This window comes from Notolabrus celidotus, chromosome 17 (genome assembly GCF_009762535.1).
Source record: "Notolabrus celidotus isolate fNotCel1 chromosome 17, fNotCel1.pri, whole genome shotgun sequence".
In the NCBI taxonomy this organism is placed as follows: Eukaryota; Metazoa; Chordata; class Actinopteri; order Labriformes; family Labridae; genus Notolabrus; species Notolabrus celidotus.
In genome coordinates, this window is record NC_048288.1 from 24,929,076 (window position 1) to 24,951,429 (window position 22,354).

The 22,354-nt window shown below is 40.2% G+C and overlaps 1 long non-coding RNA gene across 1 annotated transcript in view; it reads right to left on the reverse strand.

Moving 5' to 3' along the window:
* Positions 1-523: 523 nt before the first annotated feature.
* The window catches only part of LOC117828975, a 43,938-nt gene continuing 22,107 nt past the window's right edge, over positions 524-22,354 (reverse strand). Inside the window, exons 3-4 of the long non-coding RNA XR_004634528.1 lie at positions 854-978; positions 524-630 (exon numbers count right to left, since the gene is read on the reverse strand). This is a non-coding gene — a long non-coding RNA (uncharacterized LOC117828975). The remainder of the gene's footprint in view (positions 631-853; positions 979-22,354) is intronic.

A 22,354-nucleotide genomic window follows, 5' to 3' on the forward strand; every position in this document is an offset into this window, starting at 1 on the left:
GGGGATCTGAGTTTCTATTTGATTTGAAACACAGAACTGTGACCGGGTTATTTTCCTCATTAAGATAAGTCATGGTTTATTTTTTGATAAGTAAAATTCCGGCTTAAGTTCAGCCAAATGATCAAACTTTGCCCCTCTTTTGAGTGATTCATTACTGCCAAACCTCCCAAAAAAAACTGCAATCATTAAAATCATGACCCTCTTCAAAGAGCCGGTCATAATCAGAACATGCAGTTTATTTTTTGAAAGCAATCTGAATCACCGGGTGACTAAGGCTCACATCATGAATGTGTAATCAAATGGGTCAGTGACATGCCCGCAGAGTACTTTCTCCCACTGAGCTGTGAACACACAAGTGACTCACTGACTGCCATCAAATACAGAAAACAGTGTTGAAGAAAAAGATCTCTCTGAGCTATTTTGAGGAGAATTTGATTCCAAATATTGTGTTAAATGATCTTTTGAGGAGTTGAAAAACATCAGATCAGTGTACTGAGAACATTTATTATTTTTACATGAGACCTGGCTGACTGAGCTGTGAGAGGGCGATGATGTTAGTCTGATCTATGTACACCGTTGGCTCGGCTGCGTGTGTGTTTGGTTCCTCAGCCTCATTGTTCTTTATTCATCCTGTTAGGATGAAAGAAAAGGAGTGTTGGGGGTGAGTTTGAACCCAGATAAAGGTAACACATGCTGCTCAATAAAACATGTCTAACCTTATCTGTTTGATGAAGATGAGAAAGTTAATTCTTCTGTTTTTGCAGCTTTTGTGTAACTTATTTTTGGCCGTTCCAGAATGATGCTTTACAATTTTAAAAACTCACACACTTTGGTGTGGTTGTGTTGTACTTACTCAGGTTTCAGGTCCAAGTCACACTACTTTGCCTACATCCACATGTAAACAATAATCCGTCTACTCCAGGGGTGTTTCTGAATATTTCTCTCTCCACATGATAACGCAGAAACAGTTGAAAATGCCTGCATAAGAAGAAAACAGTAGGTGGCGAGAAAGTGTAATTAGTCTGCCAAACACCAAAGAAGAATATTGTGCACATGTGACTTGAGCATCTCCTTGAGCAAGTGGTAATTGTAAAAAAAAGTATTTAAAGCTCCTGTGAGGACTTTTTAGATGGTCATGAAACAGACTAAAAATAACAGTGGAGTTTCTTTATGACCCACAAAAGCAAACCAGACCATCAGCAACAAAGTTGAATATTTCTATATTGTAGTTTTGAATGCCTATAATCACCATGAGGGGGTAGGTGTCAGACTTTTCCACCTTTTCCACCACAAAAACTCATAATAAGTGATACATTTAACTGTTCTAAGACTGCAGGAATATTTTTTTTTGTTAAAAAAAACATTGATCAGGCATTTACTTGAGGAGATCAGCAAAGAGATAAGAGAAGTAACTTTGTACTCAGGGGGGCGCCAAAATCAACACAGAAATAAAGTTTCTCACAGGAGCTTTAAACAGCGTATGGAGTGGCAAATTAAAAATCATTGAGGTTTTATTGCCTTCGTGGTATAATGATGAAGAACATCAAGATTTCCTTCTGAACATGCAGTTAAACCTAACGGTGCTGACAGACGTAATCAAACCAGTAGCCCACCTTATTAACAAATAAACATATAAACTAAAATTGCCATGCTCAGGTACGTTAGCTTTTCCCACAACTTACATTGTTGCCCTCCACTTGAAAACAACAAACAAAAAGTTCTTGAATATCTTCACCTTGGAAGTTGTTTTTTTTAAAACCTCAGTTTTCAGTGCCCTGAAACTCATTTTGCATGTAGAAGTAAGGTTTAAATAGAGAGAGAAAAAAAAACCCTTCCGTTTTCTAAATTATACACATAAGTGTGGACAGGATTTTACTTTGGATATCCAACAAGACTGTTAAAAATATCACAGCCGGAAAGTGGGATAAAGTGTCCAAAGTGCACTATTGGAACAAAACATGTACTACTTCTCTTTCCAATGTGTTTTTTTAATTGATATCCAATAAAGCTGCTGCCAGTGTTAAACTTCTCTCCCCTCTCTTTCCCTCTCAGGGTCTGTTTGTGTTAAACACAGTGAAAACCAGACTAATCACAGCTGTCTGTCCTCCGGTTCCTTTGAACATCGTGTCCCTTCAAAGAAAAGATTACCTTGTGCACTTCCGATTTATTTGGGGTTGATATTTGCAGCATGAGAATGAGCCATCTTCTTTTTTTATATTTCATTTGAAAATTTTGGAGAGTTTTATTGGATGAATTGAGAAAATGTTTGGGGAAATGTAGCCAAAAAAAAAGAAGTTCTTCCAACTAATGAAAAATATCATGCAGTTTTTAATATTCTGTTCATGCGTCTACAAGCTATAAGAAGATAGCGACTGAATTAAAACTCAGACAAGGACAACAAAGCTAAACAGCGATAAAAAGAAACACAGAACTATTGGATTGGTCCTCATATAAGACGGACAGATGGATCTCCTCTGTCTTGGATACATATTCGTGAGTCTGAAGAAGATGGCTCGAAACGTCCCTTTGTGCTAAATGAACCCTTTAATGGGAGCTTCCTGGTGTGCAAATCTTTTTCTATTATATTATTTTATCCCTTTATGTTTTTTCTTCCATTGTATTACTGTCATCCAATTTCTAGACCTCTGTAATGAAGTATGTGAGGGAAATTTAATCCAAAGGATTACTGGAAACTCCAAATTCCATTCAAAATATATCAGAAAAAATGGAACTGTGGGCATGATATCTGAGATGGAGTAAACCCTGTCCCTCATTGTTTGAATTAAAGAGAATTCAAACAGAATACTATGGTAGTATACGTACAAAAGCTCTCAAACAACAATGGCTCATTTGAACAGAGTATTAGACATTGAGACAAACGGTTCCACATAATTGGCACTAAAAAGCCCTCCAGACAGCCCCCTATTCTTTAGATACGGGTTTAATTGTCCGGAATATGATTGCTAAGTGAGAGATCCCTTCACTTATCAAATTAACAGCTTTGAAAAGTGGGACAGTGGAGTACTTAGTGCTTATTAAAGTGGAATGGGTCATGCCAAAGGTAAGCTGTTTATCTCTTGGACGAGAGCATGGAGCAAGAGGAGGAGGAGATGGAAATAAAAGGAGTTTTTTTTTTACTCCACAATCCAAACACTCATTTAGATATGATTGGAAAGCCAGAGAGTGCCATTATAACACAAATTGGGAGTTTGATGGCAAAATAATTTAAAATTTCCATGTGTAAAGGAGAAACAGCGATAAACACAGACGCACAGGATGCATGTAATTGGATCGGCCCACATGTATTTCTCACAGAATCAGTCAGACTCCATGTTTTATTCATGAGTAAAGGTAGAGTACGGCCACACATGAGCTATCACATTCCTCACTTCTCATTTATAGCCCTCCTGTGTGAGCCTGGCCAAGCCCAGATAACAGAGAAACCGCCTGGAGGGCACACACAACACCCCGAAGAGTAATACAGGCTGCCATAACACCCAGCAAGAAACACGGTAATGCAGGTAAACTCCAAACTCTTATCAAAATGCCAAACAGGTTTCAACACAGTGAGTGAGCTCTGTGGACCGGCTGCCAGCTGGACAGATAACAGCACAGACTTCCCAGGTCCAAGTGTGCAGTTCTAGCAATACTGGAGGGAAAAAGGAAGATATTTGGCTGTTTAGTGCATTGATTTTTAATAAAAGTCTTTCATGACAATAAATTGTAGTGGTTAATCTGAAAATATTTCCCAACTGGCTCATGGTCTCGCAGTTTATATGACTGGTTGCACCCCAGGCAGCAACTTGGGCCTAAAAATCACAGCAGCCGACAAGGGCAGACGATCTGGCCAAATGATCTTCATTAGGAGAAATGTTCTGCAAATGCAGAAATGATGTAACTTCAAGAACACATGCTTAAGTCCAAAACAAACACATCTGCAGGAAAGCACTTCAAATGAAAGCAATATACTGCACTGACAGCCAATGCACTGCAAATACTCAGATGGTGTTTAAGACGCAAAGCCGAAACAACTGCAATGAATGCTGCGAACCCATGCAGAAGCCGGGGCACTGGTGGCCTAGAGGTCTAAGCGCCCCACATATAGAGGCTACAGTCCTCGTCACAGGGGTCGCCGGTTCGATTCACGGCTGGTCGACCATTTCCTGCATGTCTTCCCCCCCTCTCTACTCCCCACATTTCCTGTCTCTCTTCAGCTGTCATATCAAATAAAGCCAAAAAAAAGCCCCCCCTCAAAAAAAGATAAAAAATTAAGAAGTGCTCCAGGCCTGTAGGGGCACTAAGTGACACAGATTTGTTATTGACTGACCAGATAAATTCATATAATTCCAGTTTAAAATATATTTCCTTGACTAAACTTGAACACTTGACGAGACTCCCCTTTTCTGAATCCTGAATTTGAATATTTTGGCTAACATTAGCATCAGAATGCTACATACAGTTTGTCAGGTGAATGGTTTCCTCAAGAACAACTTTATTGTCACTCTTTGCAATTACTTGTTTAGTTTCCATGGTGGGCACTAAAAGACAATGCGATAAAAGAATACTGCCAAGCTCTTATGTGCACTTAATGTTATTGTTCATTTTGTTTTAGGTCATACTGAAGGGTCACTTAGGTGGAACAGAAGGACTCCTGTACCCAACAGAGGGGCACTAATGGGGACCAGAGGGCCATCAGGCTGCCAGATTTCCTCTATGGTGTGACACCAGGGTGAGAATACATTTTCTAAAACTGGGACATTTTGGCACTCAGAGCCATGAGGGTACAGGCAGTCTGGTTTTTTGCTTGACAGTGTAATTTCCATATTTCTACACTCACACAGACTTACTCAAAGCCTTGAAGGTAATCACAGATCAAAATGCTCCAGCATGAGCGCCGATGACACTTGGAGTTCGGCCTGTTTACAGAGAAGGGGACTTCAATTTGACCACGAGAAGTAACTTCAAAAAACAAGTGAGTACCATTTGTTTTTAATGCATTTGCATTCTTTAGGTTGTGCATGCCACTAATCTTCCTAACTATAGAAACCATCCTTCCAGAGGTGACTTTTGGGAAGAGTGGTCATTTGGAGTCTATTTGGCACACGATAAAATGAACACAGAAAAGAACATGAGGGCGAAACATCCAGAGCGTGCACACGTTACAAAACAAAAGTCTAACAAAAATCTTGAAATCAGCTGTCTCAGAGTGCTGCAAGAGAGAAAATCACATCATGAACTAGGAGAAGGCCAAGGTCATCTGTTGCTGTCAATGAGAGCAACAGATACCAGCGTTGGAGAAGACAGGCAGAAGAGATCAGGGAGAGGACAGTAAACCGGGATGAGGGGGCCTACATGCTGTTACAAACCATGGGGTGCTGTCTAAGACTGTTCGACAACATGGGCCGTGGTCGCCTTTCGCTTCAGGTGGGACGACCAAACCTCTATAAACCAGCTGACAGACAAAACACAACTACAACAGTTTTCTTCTTCTGAGGAAGACTGCAGGAAGTTTGTAGTCGAAACATTACAATGTCAAAAGACAAATGTTTAATCATAGTTCTAACTACTGCTAGAACAACCAACAAATGATCTAAATAAACAAAAACATCCCTAAATTAAGGACAGACATGTTAAGAATTACTCCTCTTGGATACTGGTTTACCCATAGACTGTATCAAAGAAAGACAGAGTCTCTGATGTCAGCCAATGGTTTCCAAAGAGGCGTTAATGAAGCTGAAGAATGGCGGTTGCCATATTGGAAATGCTGATTTGACCCAACTTACTTCCAACCTAGCAATTGTCAAAAGAGGGTATTTGAGGTAGGCCTTTAGTCTCTTGGACAACAGCTACAAAGCACCAACCTGTCAGTCAAATAAGCCACGCCCCCAATAATGCAAGTTTATGCTTAACTATGTAATTATCAGGCTGGGATCATGTTGAACTTTGCAGTGAAACTTTTAGCATTTTAACATGGGATGTAATGGCAAGTCCTTGGCTTTCAGAGCCCGCCACAAGTGGACACTTGAGTTACTGCAGTTCTTTTTAAATATGTATATATTTTTTATTGCTTTATTCAAAGAGGACAGGGCAGTGGATAGAGCAGGGAACAGGGAGAGATTTGGGAGTGACATGCAGGAATGTGGCTGGAAGTTGGAATAGAATCCAGGCCCCCCTCTCAAGGGCCAATGCCTCCATATATGGGGTGCTACTTAACCACAAGGCCAAACCAGCACCCAAAACTTCAGCTTTTTGTTCTTTAGAATTGGCTTCATTTTTCAATTTCAGAGTTAGCTGCTGGAGCTTATTTTAATCCATTTGTTTTATGAATTATTTGCAAGTTCAAATTAGTATTTTTAAAATTATTCTAGGTACTCAAAACAAGCACCTAAGGGCAAAAAAAATAATGTGGAGGTTCAATTAAGAACAATTTGGTTCAAACTAAGGCCAGCAGCATCACAGTCATTGTAGTTGATTAACAAGTAGAGAAGTTGGGAGATAGAAAAGTCTTATAAGCAACTTCGAAGTTAGCCAAAGGAAAGTGAGAGACTGAAGTTGAGGATGGAGATAAGGTGTTATAGTACTGCAGTAATGTGTTTCTACTGTTCTGTGTTTCGAATTTGCCTGGGAAGTTGGAGCAGTTGAAAGTATACATATTTGAACACTCTAAAGGTATGCAGTCCTTCACTCAGTGTGGTTAGCCGGAGCACAGAAAATGATGTGGCATCAGAGGGAAGAGCACCTCATAGTCGTGAAATTTCTGAAAGCTTTTAATTCATGATGGTTTTGCTGCAGTGGTTTCACTCTGTATGGAGATGAGTTTGCAGGCCACAGATATGAGTGAGATAAAAAGCTGAGGTGACACGATTATCTAAGCTGCAGCTCTCAAGTTCGAAAAAAGTCTATTATCTGAGTGAACAGGGAAATGAACCCCGCAGTATCTCCTCGTTTTTTCACTTTCTCCTTTCAGGTGCCTGTAAGGGCATCTGGTTCGTTAGCTGTCCCTCAGCACTTTGTCAAAGCGATAGTACGGGGACCGAGTGAGTCAACCGCATATTGGAAAGACAAGATTAATTTACCAGAATGATTCTCCCATGATTCTCGGCAGAACCAAGAGACCGTGTGGAAGGGTGTGTCTCTGGTCGCATGAGTCAAGATTTATTAAATTGATAAGATGAAATATTGTTATTTTTCTCATCACTACACTCTCTTCTACCATTAAGGTTAAAAAACATGAAAAGAGAGTTTATCTTGTTTGCTTTTGTTTTTAAACTCACTGAAATATCATGACTTTTGTTCACTTCTTTCCTTAATAACGTTCGACATTCAGCTCATTGTGTGTTTTGGTCCATGGAGAGGACACACTGAGTAGGAGGGGAAACGATGAAATGGGATGAATTATATTCAGAGTCTACAGGAGTAGGAGGAAACATTGTCGCAGTAAGATAAAGCAAAGAAAACAAATCTGACATGCAAGTTTGCTTTGGGCGTCTGAAGCTGTCCAAGCTGTTGCATCGGTTGTCTTTTATCGGGTAAATTTCCCATCGTCCCTCTGTACTCTCGTTTTCTCATGCCTATTGCATTTGATAGACACTTCAGATCTTTTTGTTTGTCTTACTGCTACAAAAAAGGTCCTTTTAAGAGTTTTGTTACCAGACATAATTTGAAAATGAAAATTTCTGACGTCCTCTCATGTAATCTGATTCTAGTTTCAGTGTGAGTTGTGTTAATCTGGAGTTGTTCCAAAATCAAGAGTGAAAAAGTCACGTAAAAAACATCTGATTCAACCACATTTCTTTACAAGGCAAGCCTTCACACACACAGAGGTCTTACTCTGACGCTCATGTCTGTGTTGAACTGAAAAATAAGTTGTTAGAGCTGCCATACGGCGGAGGCACTCAAACAGAAATTATGTATTTATTTAAGTTTCAAGACGTGGAGGTAAAAAGAATCAATCAATCAAAATGTCACAGAATGCCTCGACCATCTGTTTGCACAGACTGCCTTCTGGCTGTATAAATCCATTAGTTGAGAAGTGACAAATGGTATAAAAAAAAATCAAGGAAAATGTAGACAAACTGAAATGACAGTAAGGAAAACTTTAGATGACGAGGCATTTTTTATAGTTCAAGTGGAAGTTATCTCCCTGAGAAGTTCCTTGGCAGAGATCACCTCCAGCAGCTGAGTCACACAAAAGTTCCCACTAAATACATGCAGATATTCTTTTGGAGGACTGCTTATGGTGGCTCAAATAAGAGCATATTGTTAGACATCTTCCTCTAGTGGCTGCGGTAACAATTAGTGGTCGACCAATATCATTTTTTTCAATGGCCGATACCAATAATACAAGAGCAAGTTGTTTAATGGCGAATATATAAAGCTAATATCAAGTTGTTGTTCTCAAATCCACACAGTTATCTTAGCCAGTAACATGTTTTTTATATGGATTTTATATAAATTCATGAAATAGAAACATACATTTTGTTATGCTGTAGATCTCAGAACATGACTGATGTATGTCAGAGGCAATATTATACATCATAACAGAATATATATATTAAACAGCCATGAACTGTTTTAGATTTGATATGCTGTCACGTAGGATGGGAAAAACCTTTTATCATTGAGGGTGGACGTGCCAGACTCCAGCTGCTACAACTACTACTATCTGTCTCATCACTATCATCTCTCTCTCTCTCTCTCTCTCTCTCTCTCTCTCTCTCTCTCTCTTTTCATCTCCTCTATCCCTCTTTCCAACCCCAACTCAAGTGAGGCAGATGTCTGTCTAACATGAGTCTGGTTCTGCTCAAGGTTTCTGCCTGTTAATGGAAGTTTGTCCTTGCCACTGTAACTTGCTAAATGCTGCAAAGTGCTCTGCTCATGGTGGATTAAGATGAGATCAGACTAAGTCTAACCCTGTCTTGATGTTGGGTCTTTGTTAATAATAGAACATAGAGTACAGTCTAGAGTTGCTATGTTTGTAGAAGCATCTTGAGATTGCGTTTGTTGTGATTTGGGGCTATATAAATACAGATTGATTCATTCATTCATTGACTGTTTGATTGATAATATTGTTTGCCAGCAGTGACACTGACAAGGCTGCCTGCAGTGTCTGCAGACATTATTTATTTTTTAAATCAGCCTTGTGAGCTTCAGCATTGATCAAAGGTGATTATTTCAAAATGCAATTAATTGGCCCCAAAAGAGGAAGACAGGTGACAGTATAGAAAAGTCACTGCAAGAGGAGATGAGGATGGATTGTAAGGTCAAACAAGACTTTCACCCAGGAGATTAGGGCTTCTGTTTCGTGTTTAGCTTAGGAAAACTTTGCATCATTCATGATATAGCTAAGATGTATTCTTGTGTATCCAATATTAGAGCAACTTTGGCCTCTGGACAAGCAAAGGGGGGGTTGAGGCTATGACTTTTGGTTCAGTGCATCTGTTGAAAGTTTCCATGAGAGTAAACTGGAAAGTCCTTTTCAATTAGACTGTGACTGTCTCCTTCCCTCTCACTGAACTTGATCTATCTGCACAAGTAGGCGGTAAGGATGGATGGATGGATGGGTCAAAGGACTGAAGCCCAGTAGACCTGGTTTGTGCAGCATTACGTACACTCTGGTCAGCGTTCTTGTGCTAAAAATATAGAGGCCAATGCGGTTACTGAACCAGTGAGGGGAATCTTAAACCATGCAGTTGCTAAAGCATCCTCTGTTTTTGCTAAGTTGGAATGGAATGGAAATAAAGTGAAGGTTGTTCTGCACATCTACCGAAGGTCAATGGTTGTAAAACAAACCCCCAGCCGCTCACAATGATGGTGTGAGGATTCTACGCCTCCTTATTGTCAGACTTTTAGACTACATAAGTAGTGTTTTTATAGTCATGCTCAAGATAACTTCCATACCAAGGGGACAAAAGATGTTTTACCTTTAAGAATGTACATTTATGTTGTTTTAAAATCATTCACTGCCCTTTCTGTCTTCCAAATACGAAAACTTGTTTAATCAAAGGTGAGTTTTTTCTATTTTAGAGCATCTCTAATCTCACCTGCCTCCAAACACCAGCTGAGAAAGTTGAGCTGGAAACTGCACCTGGCATAAATTTGACGGTGTGGCTCACTGCCAGTATTTAATGACACCCCTACTCTTTAAACTCTCAACAGCTGGTCCCAACTGTTTAGATCTTTTACCACCATCTCACTGTTGAAGAGACAGAGGAGGCAGGGTGGCTGGGTAAGGTGTGACAGATTTAAAACACAGCCAGATCTTTCCCCCAGTTTGTGCACTATCTCACCAGGCAGTATGTCAATATAATACAATGGATGACATTAGGAGACAACATTTTAAACAGTGTGGCTCTAAAGATGGCAGGGATGGTCATCCATCATTTGGGTCCAGAATGAAATATCTCAAGAAATGCTGAACACATGACCATAAACTTTCTTGGACAGACTTTCATGGTCTCTAGCTGAAGACTGACACTGATGCACCACATATCTTTAATCTTGCACCCCCAGCAGGTCCAGTGGTGGACAAAGTACACGTCTTCATTACTTAAGTCAAAGTATAGATACTCCAGGTCAAATATTACTCCAATACAAGTGAACGTTGTTCAGTCAGATTATTACTTGAGTTAAAGTACTGAAGTACTTCCTTTTAAAGATACTTAAGTATTCCAAGTACTTCGTAAAAAATCTCCAAACTTTGTATTTTCAAAATACATGAGTGCAGTCAAGAATACATAGAAGCACATTCTGTTACATTATGTTTATTTAGAAACCATTACTTGAAATCTCTAGAAACTATACCATGGAATAAAAACAGAAACTAAGTTACTCCAAGCACAGACAACTTAGTTTGAAATGTTCATCTGGAATGAAACAAATGTTACGTAGCTCAACAAGCTTTGCTCCACATTCATGTCCATTAAGACGCACGATATAGATGTATGGCTAAACCACTGAGACAAACAGAACTACACAAACACATTTTACTGTCTTAGGGATCAGATTTCAGAAAAGAGAAGGAAATTCATGAGTTGACTTCAAAGCAAACGTAGTGAGTAACTGGAGCATTGATAGAAATGTAGTGGAGTAAAAGTAATAAGTTCCCAAAAAAATCATACTCAAGTAAAGTACAGATACTCAAAAAATGTACTTAGGTACAGTACTCAAGTAAATTTACTCTGTTACTGTCCACCACTGAGCAGGTCAAACTCCTCCCTTTAAAGTGAGATTTCTCAATGTAGAAACAGCAGATTGGAATAAACTTTGGTACAGCCATTCATATTCCTTTGTCAATCAATACTTAATGATTTGGGTTATCCTGACTTCTCCTCTACTTTCAGAACTTGGTTGACCTTTAAAGTAAAATGTCTCAGCTGCCCAGCGATTACGTCCACACAGCCATGTTCGACACAGAAATAACCAACTATTACCTTGCTCTAACAAAAAGTCAAAACACTGGAAAAGTTGTTCCTTCGGTTGTGAGAATGGAAGAATAAACTTTATATGCCCATGATGTGGAGAATTGTTTTTAGCTTCACAAAAAGAACACACAATGACCTGAATGTCAAACAACATTGAAAAACAAGAGATTAAGAGAGAGTGCTAGAGCATTTGGCATCATGTCAATCAACATGATTTATCAATATTGAAATCAATATTGAGAAGTTGTAATTGTACTTTAAAATGTCAAATTAAAATGCACAATTATTCATAAACTGTTTGAAGTAACAGAAAATTGATTCACTGGCCTCTCCACTGACAATATCGTTCATAGATGAAGAAATAAAAACATTCTGCAGTCCAATGCTAACCCTGGGCAGTTATTATCACACCAGACGGGGGATGGAGGTGCTATGTTAATTAAGAATTTAACAATTTAATAGCTTTTTGCCGATGAGGCCAGCTTTTGTGAACATTTGAAGGACTTTTATGAACACACCAGGAGAGATTCTAACAGGCTAAAAACTTGTATGGTGTTCAAGAGGTGAAGCTTTTGGTAAAATGGAGAATTTTTGTTGAGTGTTTCCTTAGGCTTAGCTCTTTTAATTAAGGGATGTTAAAACCATCTCACCCACATATTATTTTATGAAGCAGATGAACTTTGAGTGTAAACTAGCTCATTCAAATCTTTGTGAACTGAACTTTGAGCTAGCTCTCTTTAATTTGCTCAGTGCTGACTGTAAAAGGAAGAATATTGTGCGTCTTCATGCTCAAGACATTACCTCAAAACAAGTTTCCAAGTATCAATCAATTTTTCAAATTTTGATTATATAGTGCCAATTTACAATAAATACATTTGTTGAAACTACCTCTTTGTAGAATTACTTTGGCTACCCCATTAGATCCACAACTGGAACATGGAAAACATGGCGACAATGGCGTAGAATTGTGTATGGGCAGTAAACGATGGCTGAAATGTCCCCACCAATATTAAGATTGAAGGGGAAAAAAATGCGCTTCAAGGGTTAAATCCTTTCCCACTTCAGCACCACCTCCCAAAGAGACCGGTCTGTATTCTGATTGGCTTAGCTCCCTGTAGGCTGTTTCGCCTGCAGGTTTCAGTGTTGACGGTGCACTCATGTCTGAGGATGTCGGCAGGCAAGACAGGAAAGATGGAAATTATAAGCTATTTCAACAAAGTGTTAGTCACCAGAGGAAAATAGTCCCCCCTCATAGGCAAGCGCCAATGCCATTACATGTCCTTTGTACTGAGTTTGTGCTGATGCCTTCAGCTCGCCGTTTTTATGCACCCTTAAGGAGAACTAATCGGTATTCAAAGTCTTTTATCCCGTCTGCTATCAGGCTTTTAAACTCAGACGGCAGTCTTTTTAGTCATTTTAAATAACATTGGTATGACAAGAGATTATATTGTCTTTTAATCTTTGTCTTATTTTACTGTTATTTATTTATTACATTAACTTATTGCTGTCCTCCACAGACCCTCTGGTCCCATGTACAGACCCGGTGCTTGACTTGAGACTTGTAGCATGCATATATGATGGATGTGTTGTAGATGTTAAATGTTGTATGGTTGTTGTATGGTAAGCTATAAATGAATTGCCCTTCTTGGGATCAATAAAGTTGTCTGAATCTGAATCTAATGAATGCAAAACATTGTCTTGTTGCATGTCCCCACCAATGTCAAAATCAAACCTACAATGGTGATCATGTAGAACCAAAGTCATTGGTGGGAAGTCATCTGTCTCTACTGGCTAGCTTTCCAGGCAAGATGTAGCTATGTAGATATTGAGTCTTTACTTGAATTGGCACTGAACATTTTCCTTTGAGGTAACTGTGCTCTGCAGTATCATTTAATAGTAACATAAGTCCTTGAGACAGGGCCTACTATGTGTAATAGTAAAACCCTCTTAAAGACTTTACAGCTATAGCTTTTCAAGGTAGGATAACAGCCTTTTGTATTCCTTTATGGTAACAGTCAAGCATATCTATATTTAGTTTTCATATCCTGTTGTAGCTGAAGTGGCTCTCTAAAGAGAAAAAAAGTGTTTACCTAACTAAGTTTACGTGTCACTTCATATAAAAAGTTTGCTCTAGGAAAGCACCAGACAGGCCCTGAGGGCAGCCAGCCAGGGGCAAATGAGGGAGTGTCTCAATGCCTGCAGTACCAATTGAGCCAGCATCACTTTCCGATCGAATGACTTCCAAGACAGCCTTTGTGGCGGCTTCCGAATGTCCATGAGGCTGCCGAGCTGCCCATCAAAATCATAGCGGAGAGAGAAATCAAAAGTCATGTCTTGGCCTAAGCTTGTCTCTCATTAGAGTGAATAGCATCAACGACAGACTGAGCTGTCAGACTCCTATCCAAGGCTGCACAATAGGATGTCTTTTACTATTTGCTCCAAGAACAGGAATGTTTGAGGCACACCTATCATTTTTATTTCAAACAAGAGTAAACCAGGGAAATCTCTCATAAGAGCACTGTGATGACTTATGCAAGAACTATGTTGGAATGGCTTTTTTTCCCCTTTCATTCCATCATTGAATTTCTGTCATGGACACAATGCTTTGCAAAAAGAAAAATGTTTTCAAGCAAATCAGAAATGGTACAAAATGTAGTACTTAATAGTTTTTTTGGCATGAGTGTGCCAAAGGGCTTAATGGCAGCCCCACAACTTGTCAAAAGGGCTCAAATACTGCAATTACCCAATTCAAAATTTGGCATTCACTTGAAACAACTCAAGATGTCAATACAATGTCTTGATGCCATGACTTTAACCCACAATTTAAGGACATATTTTGCTCTTTACAAGGTCTCACGAAACATGACGTCATGAATTGAAAATATTAGATGCCCAATCTGCCTTTTAATTCAAATGTTTGATCATTGTTTTGGCGGGATTACATCTGAATGCCAATGTTCAGTCCTTTTCATAGCACCATCTTCCAATAATAAGGAAGTAAGCTTTGTTTGATAAACATATTAGTATTTGTGCATATTTAGGTATCACACTGCCAATCCTGAATCAAGTAAGTCTCGACACATGAAAAAACAGGAGTGGGCACATTTGTACGTTCAACTTTTGTACACAGAGATGCACAAAGAAGCCTTTGAAGCTCTTATTTTGGAGGTTTCTTTCAACCACATGCAACATTCCACAAAAACATACAACTATAGAGGATACAGAGATACAATATGTCTTCCTCTCTGCAGCTTTGTTGACAGCCAAAGTTAACAATAGTGTACGGTTATATAACCCTAGAAGCATTCAGACTATACTCTTAACCTCAGAGTCCAAGGATTTTCTGATGCTCTTATATGAAAAGCCTTCATATTTAATCCTTTAATGTCCCTCTCCATTCAGAGGCAGTTTCATAACTCCATTGTTTGCGGCTCTCAAAGATCTTGACAAAATCCATCACAACCTTCACTGGAGAAGTTGTAGCTATACACCATAAATAACTGAAAAACAGCACAATGGTGGACATATTCATCGCACTGTTTGACATTGGTTTCGAGATTGGTGTCTTGAGGCTTGCTGGTTTCAGTCTGATCTTATAATCAGAACCCCCAGCTCCAATGCTAAAGGAAACTATAGGGTAGCTTTCATAAAACAGCCATAGCTTGCGCTGTAAAATCATGGCTTATGTCCTAAAGTAGCCATTTATCTGAGGCTCTCTTTGGATGTCCTTCAGTCATATGGCCGAGAAAACAAGTACATGCATATGGAATATGGATGAAACTGAAATTGAACTAAGAGTGTTCAAGTAAGGAAGATAAATCTGATTTGATGTTTGGCCTTTAAAGCTAAATAAAATTTGACTAAGGCAGCCTAGTGGAAAAAAAATGCTGCATGAAGTAAAATGAAACTGACTATGGAAGTGGTACTTCATGGAGATTTAAAGAGACCAGGCTAATACATAAAGCTAACAACACATCAGAGGTCAGCATCTGATATTTACAAAAGCACTTACACTTGCATGATTGCATTGTTCTATTGGTAATCACACCTCTAATGTTGGCAATCCAGCAACAAATGAACAGATGTACAAACTAACATAACACAGCCAGGAATAATAAGCCGCTTTGATTAAAAGAACAAATAAACAAGTCAGATACAAACAGGGCAATAAAGAGCTTTTGATAGCATGGATATTTGCTGCTTTTTTATCACCCGCTCTCTGATGGAAGCTGAAATCCATTGGGGGGTTTTGAATTTTTGGTATTCCATCAGTGATATAAGACCATTTCATTTTGATCTGAATTGATGCCTTAGATATCTTAAATGAAAGAGAATGACTTATTTAAGCATCAAAAAGCTGCACAGACAGGGTAGAGCACCACTGTATTAGAGTTTGATAGACTCCTAACATTTGCAGTCACTCAGACATAAATAGAAGGACACGTCCTTCGTCTGGGGCCGCTCATCCCTTCAGGGAGCCAGGTAAGAGTATAGAACATGACAGCCTATCACATGATGACAGGCCTGAGCATAAATCTCTTGAAACCCTTCACCAACTTATTTTTATATCTGCTGCTGACCTATAAAACCCTGGGCTCTCTGGAGGCATTCAGTCTAAAGTGAATGTTACTTGATGTTAATAAAGTGTATTCAATATTTTACATGCAACACACAATCGTACTTTTTGCCCTGGCTTTTTTTCCCCAAGTCAGTCCACTTGGATCAACATTTGATGGTTAAAGGTGTAACCCAAGAAATCCAAATATGGTATCAGAATGTTTTGTGAAGCTGTTCTCAGACATGCACTCCGGAAGATATCTAGAAAACTTCAGGAGCTCTGACCCTGAAATGTACCTGACTTGAATATTCAGGTATGTACCTTCACAGCATTAAGCTTTCCCTGACCCCTGTTTATGACCTGAAAATATCATAACTGCTCCTGCTACAGATCTGCGCTATAGTAGCTTAACTCAACCAAGCAGCTAAACTAGACAGAACACCAGTTGCATGATACAAACATCAAACCCCTGCTCACTCGCCTGTCCACTCACAGTGAAGATTTTCTACTGCTTTTTCACATGAGCTCCTCCGGACTTTACCCCAAAATGATACTCAGGAAAGTAGAAAATATTCCGGGTGAAGTTGGGGTGAAAAATGTGGCTGTTTGTGTTTGCACACGCAGCTCACTGGGTTGATTTTAGAAAATTTCAGGAACTTTGTGCATGGCAGAAAAAGGTTTAAGTCTGCAGTGAAATGCTCCTTTCAAACCAATCGCCAATGTGGAAGTGCTAAAAACATATCAAACGTCCGCTTGAGGCTGGCTGCAGGAATACAGGAAACCACATACACAACCATTAAAAAAAGAAGATCTTTGCAGCAGAAATAAACATGTTTACAGCCTGGTACAAAAAACGCTTTAGGTCTTAAAGGGATATTTCAGTTTTTTTTAAGTGGGGTATGAGTTACAGTACACTATTGCTCCTGCTAACCACAATGTGTGCCCGTGAGCTTCCCTTTAATGAGAAAATTCCCAGAGGACCGGCTGGCAAGCTAGGCTATTTTTTCTGCGGACGGGGCCTCCTATTTCACGTAATTTCGCCAAAGTTAAGAAAATATGGTCGAGGCACTCATAACGGTGCAAATGCATGCACCAATAGAAAAAATTGGAGCTATTCAGTTTGCCGTCAGAAACCCCCTTTGTTTAGGCACTATTTTCGGACGCACCTTGCAGACCGTTGTTCTTCCGCTGCATGAGCATGGATAGATGCCGATAAGCTGTTTGGATCATAGACCTAAAAAAAAATGGACAACGTTGCTCCGCCTCTTCCCGTTGTACTGTTCTGAAGCCAAAAAATCCCCCTTCTGGGCACCGCCATTGTGCAGCCAGAGCCTGTGAAGCCACTGTAATAAGCTCCGCCCTACAGCGTAACGTCACAAGACGCTGTGTGCCCTTTAAAGTTTCACTCCACGGCGGCTGTGAATCAAAGGAAACCCGGAAGTAAAACCCCGTTTTTTAAACTCTAATAACTAACGAAAAAGAAACTTTTAAGGAAAAAGAGGCCTTGGACACAAAACACTCAAATACTAACTACATATCACCACAGCATACGGAGATGAGAAACATTCGTACGACGTGTATTTATTTTTTAAAGTATGACTGATCCCCCATTCAAATGAATGGGGGAGACGGATTTTTTGACCTATACTGCAGCCCGCCACCAGGGGGCAGTCACACTGCTGAAAGCCTCACCACCAGCCACCGGAACCTCCCCCTTGGTTTGGATCAACAAGCACGTGGCAGGACCAAGTAGTAGTATCGGTCTTTAGAGTTAATTAAACTTGCAAATTTAAAAGATGGGACGTATCCCGACCCCACTTCAAAAAACCTGAAATGTCCCTTTAATAGCTCACTTCTATCTTTGCACACACTGTATGGGGGTGAATTTTTTTTACAACTCATTATTTTTGAAGATAGTGAACTTACGAGTCTTGCCCAAATAAGGAAATGGCTGACTTGATTGGCACCCTGTAGCTGTTAGCGAAGAGGCTAATGGCCCACCTATTTACCTCACAGTAGCTTGTACGAAGTTGGGTTGTGTTCAGCATTTCAATATATCTCCTGCTGACGATTTGCTTCAAAACAGCGCTGCAGAACAGATAGGTGATGTCACGGATACTACAACCATTTTTTATGCAGTCTATGTTTCAAACAAGTTTCTTTCTAAAGTGTAGCTAAAAGAGATTTTGGATGGATTATGTTACTTTAATCTTAGTTGGTAGTTTAAGGACACAGTTCCCTCTTTGACTGACACCTGTGTGGTTTACCAGAACAGAAACAGCTCATGTGGGGCCACACAAAGCTGTCTGAGTCTGAATCGGAGGAGCTGGAACCATAATTTTGTTGACATATCTGCTAATGAAATAAATCAACTGTTAATACAGTTTTTGGGACAGAAACTGACTACCTTCTTGTTTATCAAGTAGTCCAGCTGACAGTCTGAGCTCAGTGAGAATGTGTGGAGAATGATATGAGTTGTGTGTGAAATGAATGCTTCTGTGAGCAGCACAGACTCGTGTATATAAAACATGTCTCGCCTATCTCATGAATTCATATTCCTCGTCTATTTATGGCAACATGGTGCTGAGATTTTTATGATACAATGCTTGTGTGAGACATAACTCTTTCACCAAGATATTTGAGACATATTTGAGAGCTTATACGTCTCCTTATCTGAGATCTTGGAATGAGTATCTGTGAGACAGTTTCAGTGAGCTCAGGCTGTGAGACTAAACCTTCATCATCAGACAAATTTGAGAGCTCACTCTTTACCTCAGCTGAGATCTAGAAAAGAACATTTGAAAGACAACTTCAAGAAGTCACTCTGAAGCCAGGTTTATACTCCTGCATTGACCCTTTGCAGCAGTGGCCGACGCGGACATGAGCACAACATACTTGTGCGTGGTTGTGTCCGTGACGCGCAGCAATACTCTTGGGGGCAGTGTGGTCTCAATGATAGTCGGGTCGCCTGTTTCCGGCCTGGTACGTTTGCTGTTTACTTTGTCACAGCGATTTAGAATGTATTATGTTAATTCACAGCTGATACATGTTGCTGTTTATCATACAGCAATTTTCACAGGGGAGAATAGAGAGGAGACGTCGGAGGGGATGAAATGCACGGATGATGGACGGTGATTCTGGAAGTGCTGTGAATGCAGGAAATACAATGCCGTCAAGCAGACAAACACAGGGCTTGCAGTCACTGTCGATTCAGCACGTAGTTACATTTTGGATGAAGTGTTCGTCAGCCTCAAGCGGCACTGGTCTAAAAATGTGAGTCCAATGCAGAAGTGCTAAAACTGCAGTTCATTGAGGACCCGCTTGAGGCTGGCTCAGGAAGTACCGGAAACCACATACACACCAATTTAAAAAAGCTGATCTTTACTGCAGAAATAAACATGTTTACAGCCTGGTGCAAAAGACGAGTGTAGTCTGGATAGCTCATTTCTTGATCAGCACACACTGTGAGGAGGGGCGAATTTTATTCTAACGCAGAAATTTTGAAGATATTGGGATTACGAGTCTTCCAATGAGAGGCACAGCTGACTTGATTGACAGGTGGGAACACTGTAGCTGTTAGCTAGGAGGCTCAAAGCCCGCCTTTTTACGTCATGATCGCTCCAGCCGACGATTGGCCTCAAAACACCGCTTCAGAAACAAATGGGTGACATCACGGATACTACGTCCATATTTTATACAGTCTATGGTTGGCCCCTGCATTGGTACGAAGGCTACGCAGACCTGTGGCGTAGGCTATGCCGTCGATTCAACGCAGCAGTATAAACCCGGCTTGAGGCTGAACCATGTTTATTTCACAGGAGTCACAAATAAGCAGGTGAGATAATGGACCACAATTGGTGTGGATTTTTATGTTGGAGACATAGACCAGACATAGATAAGACCTCATCCTAAATTTAACTTTGCTATGGGTAACAAACTGAGATATCCTTACAGAGGCTTTAAGATTTCAGATTTATTTAAGGCCTACACGTTGCTGCTAATGCTTGTTAACAGCAGGGAAATGGAAGTAAGATATTTGCAGCTTTACAAGATTGAAGTCATCCTCACTGCTTCAAATCTTGTTTCAGGGAAAAAGACACCTTTGGCAGAGTAATATGAGAGAAACTCAGTGACAGGTGACACAAGAAGGTGCTCCGCTTTGGTCTAATTGCTTTGATTTTTTTACTCCTCGGAGACACTTTTAAATGTGCACACTGAGACTCTAACCTTCAGTGGGCTCAGCGAGGTGCAGTGATGTATCAGATTTCTTCTAAAGCAGACTCATTACTGTCAGGCTCTCTTTGACTTCCTCTTGATAAAAAGACAGGAGGAAGAAATTAGAGCCGTCTCGCTTTTTCTTATGTTCATGATTATTGTTTGGATGTGTGGCTTCAAATGTCGCGTATAAAAAAATAATTACCTTTGGGGATAAAAATAACATCGCATTCCCTTCATTGTGTGGAAACATTAACATTGTTGCTAATGTCAGTGCTGCTTTATATTCAAAATGCAGAAATAAGCTTGAAAACAACTTCTACATCTTATGTCTTTTTTCTTTTTTTCTGTTGCTTAGCGCCGCTCAAGTGTCTGCTTGTTGCAGCAGCTCTCTCTTTGTTGTTCTTTTTTTCATATCTGTATAGTTATCTTTGTTTACTGGAGCCTGTCATGACTTTTAATGACTCATTTGTTGGCCATGGACACCAAACTGGCTACGTTTGCAGTGGTGTTCTTACTATTTTTGTTCCTGTGTGTGTGTGTGTGTCCAGAGATCCTGTGTAACCATGGTAACATTGTTTACATACGAGATCAGCTGATAGCATCCCGTAGCATGTCAATGCTAAACGATGCTCGGCCTGATGTTCCCTGTGCGCTGAGGAGAAGGAGGCAAGGATGACCTGCTGGTATTGAGGTGCAAGCTAACAGACATCAACCGGTCCTTCCACCCACCGTAATGGGGAATGTAAGATCGATGTACGATAAGGTGGACGAGCTAACCCAGCACCAGAGGGAATACTGGCAGAGTAGCATCATGCTGGAGTGCTGGTGGCCTAGCAGTCTAAGCGCCCCACGTACAGAGGCTACAATCCTCGTCGCAGGGGTCGCCAGTTCGATTCCCGGCCGGTCGACCATTTCCTGCATGTCTTCCCCCCGCTCTCTACTCCCCACATTTCCTGTCTCTCTTCAGCTGTCCTATCAAATAAAGGCCAAAAAATATAACTTAAAAAAAAAAGAGTAGCATCAGGCTAACAGAGCTAACACCGGACATAAACGCCACATTGGAAGGATTTCACCTGCTGTGGGCGGACAGGATACAGGAGAGCAAGACTGAACTAACTGGTGAAGAAGGCCGGCTCACTCCTGGACCCTGTGGAGGTGGTGGCTGACAGGAGGATTATGGCCAAACTGATGTCTCTGATGGACATTTCTTTCCTATATATATTCTTGTTGAAATTCTTGTACTATACACCTTCTTATTTGCTGCTGTAACTCAATGAATTTTCCCGTTGTGAGACGAATAAAGGAGCATCTTATCTTATCTTGTGTCCTCACACTTCTGACACTTTGAAGCAATGCACATGAAACTGAAACACTAGAGCAAGAGGTCAAATCAATGCAGGCACTAAACTGATGAAAACGTCTTAATTGATCCTCAGGGAGTCACTACTTTATGATAGGGCTGTCTAATTTAGAGTGGTAATATTGACAAAAGTGCATTAGCATCTTTAATGTTTGGGTACGTGATCTTTATTTCAATCCCTTTGGTTACATCAGGCTGTATTTTCAGTGGCAGGACTGCAGTGCAAAAAATGGGGAATCCAGGCATGCTAAATGTCATTTTCTGGCTGCTTGTTGAATTTTCAGAGTGCGTTTCGAGGCCAGCTGGGAAATTCTGTGTCTTGGGTCTGCCCTGGGGTTTCCTCAAAATCTGCCAAGATGCCTCAGGGGAATCCTCACACCATGCACAAGAGCAGCATTTTTGACTCAGAGGTCCTCGTGTTTCATTCAGCTGCTCACACATTTATGAGCGAGTCAAGCTGCCTGTTGGATGAACTAAATTTGGCGTATAATACTCCCCGTCTATGTATTTCACTTTCTGTTCAAAGCCTGTGACAAAAATTGACTTGTGTTTTGTGAATAATCTCACACAACTCCAGCTTTTGAAGTCAGTATAACATTTTCATACATCATTTATGAGACATATATGAGTAACTGTCCATTCAGGCCAACATCATCCTCACACGATGTGTCACAGTCTTTAGATCTCCAAAAGTGCTTTAATGTCCCGTCAGTGAACTTCATAAAGAAGACATTTCTGTCAGAAGATAAGAGCTAGCTTGACTTTTAAAGGGAAATAACTCCTAAAGAATTCATA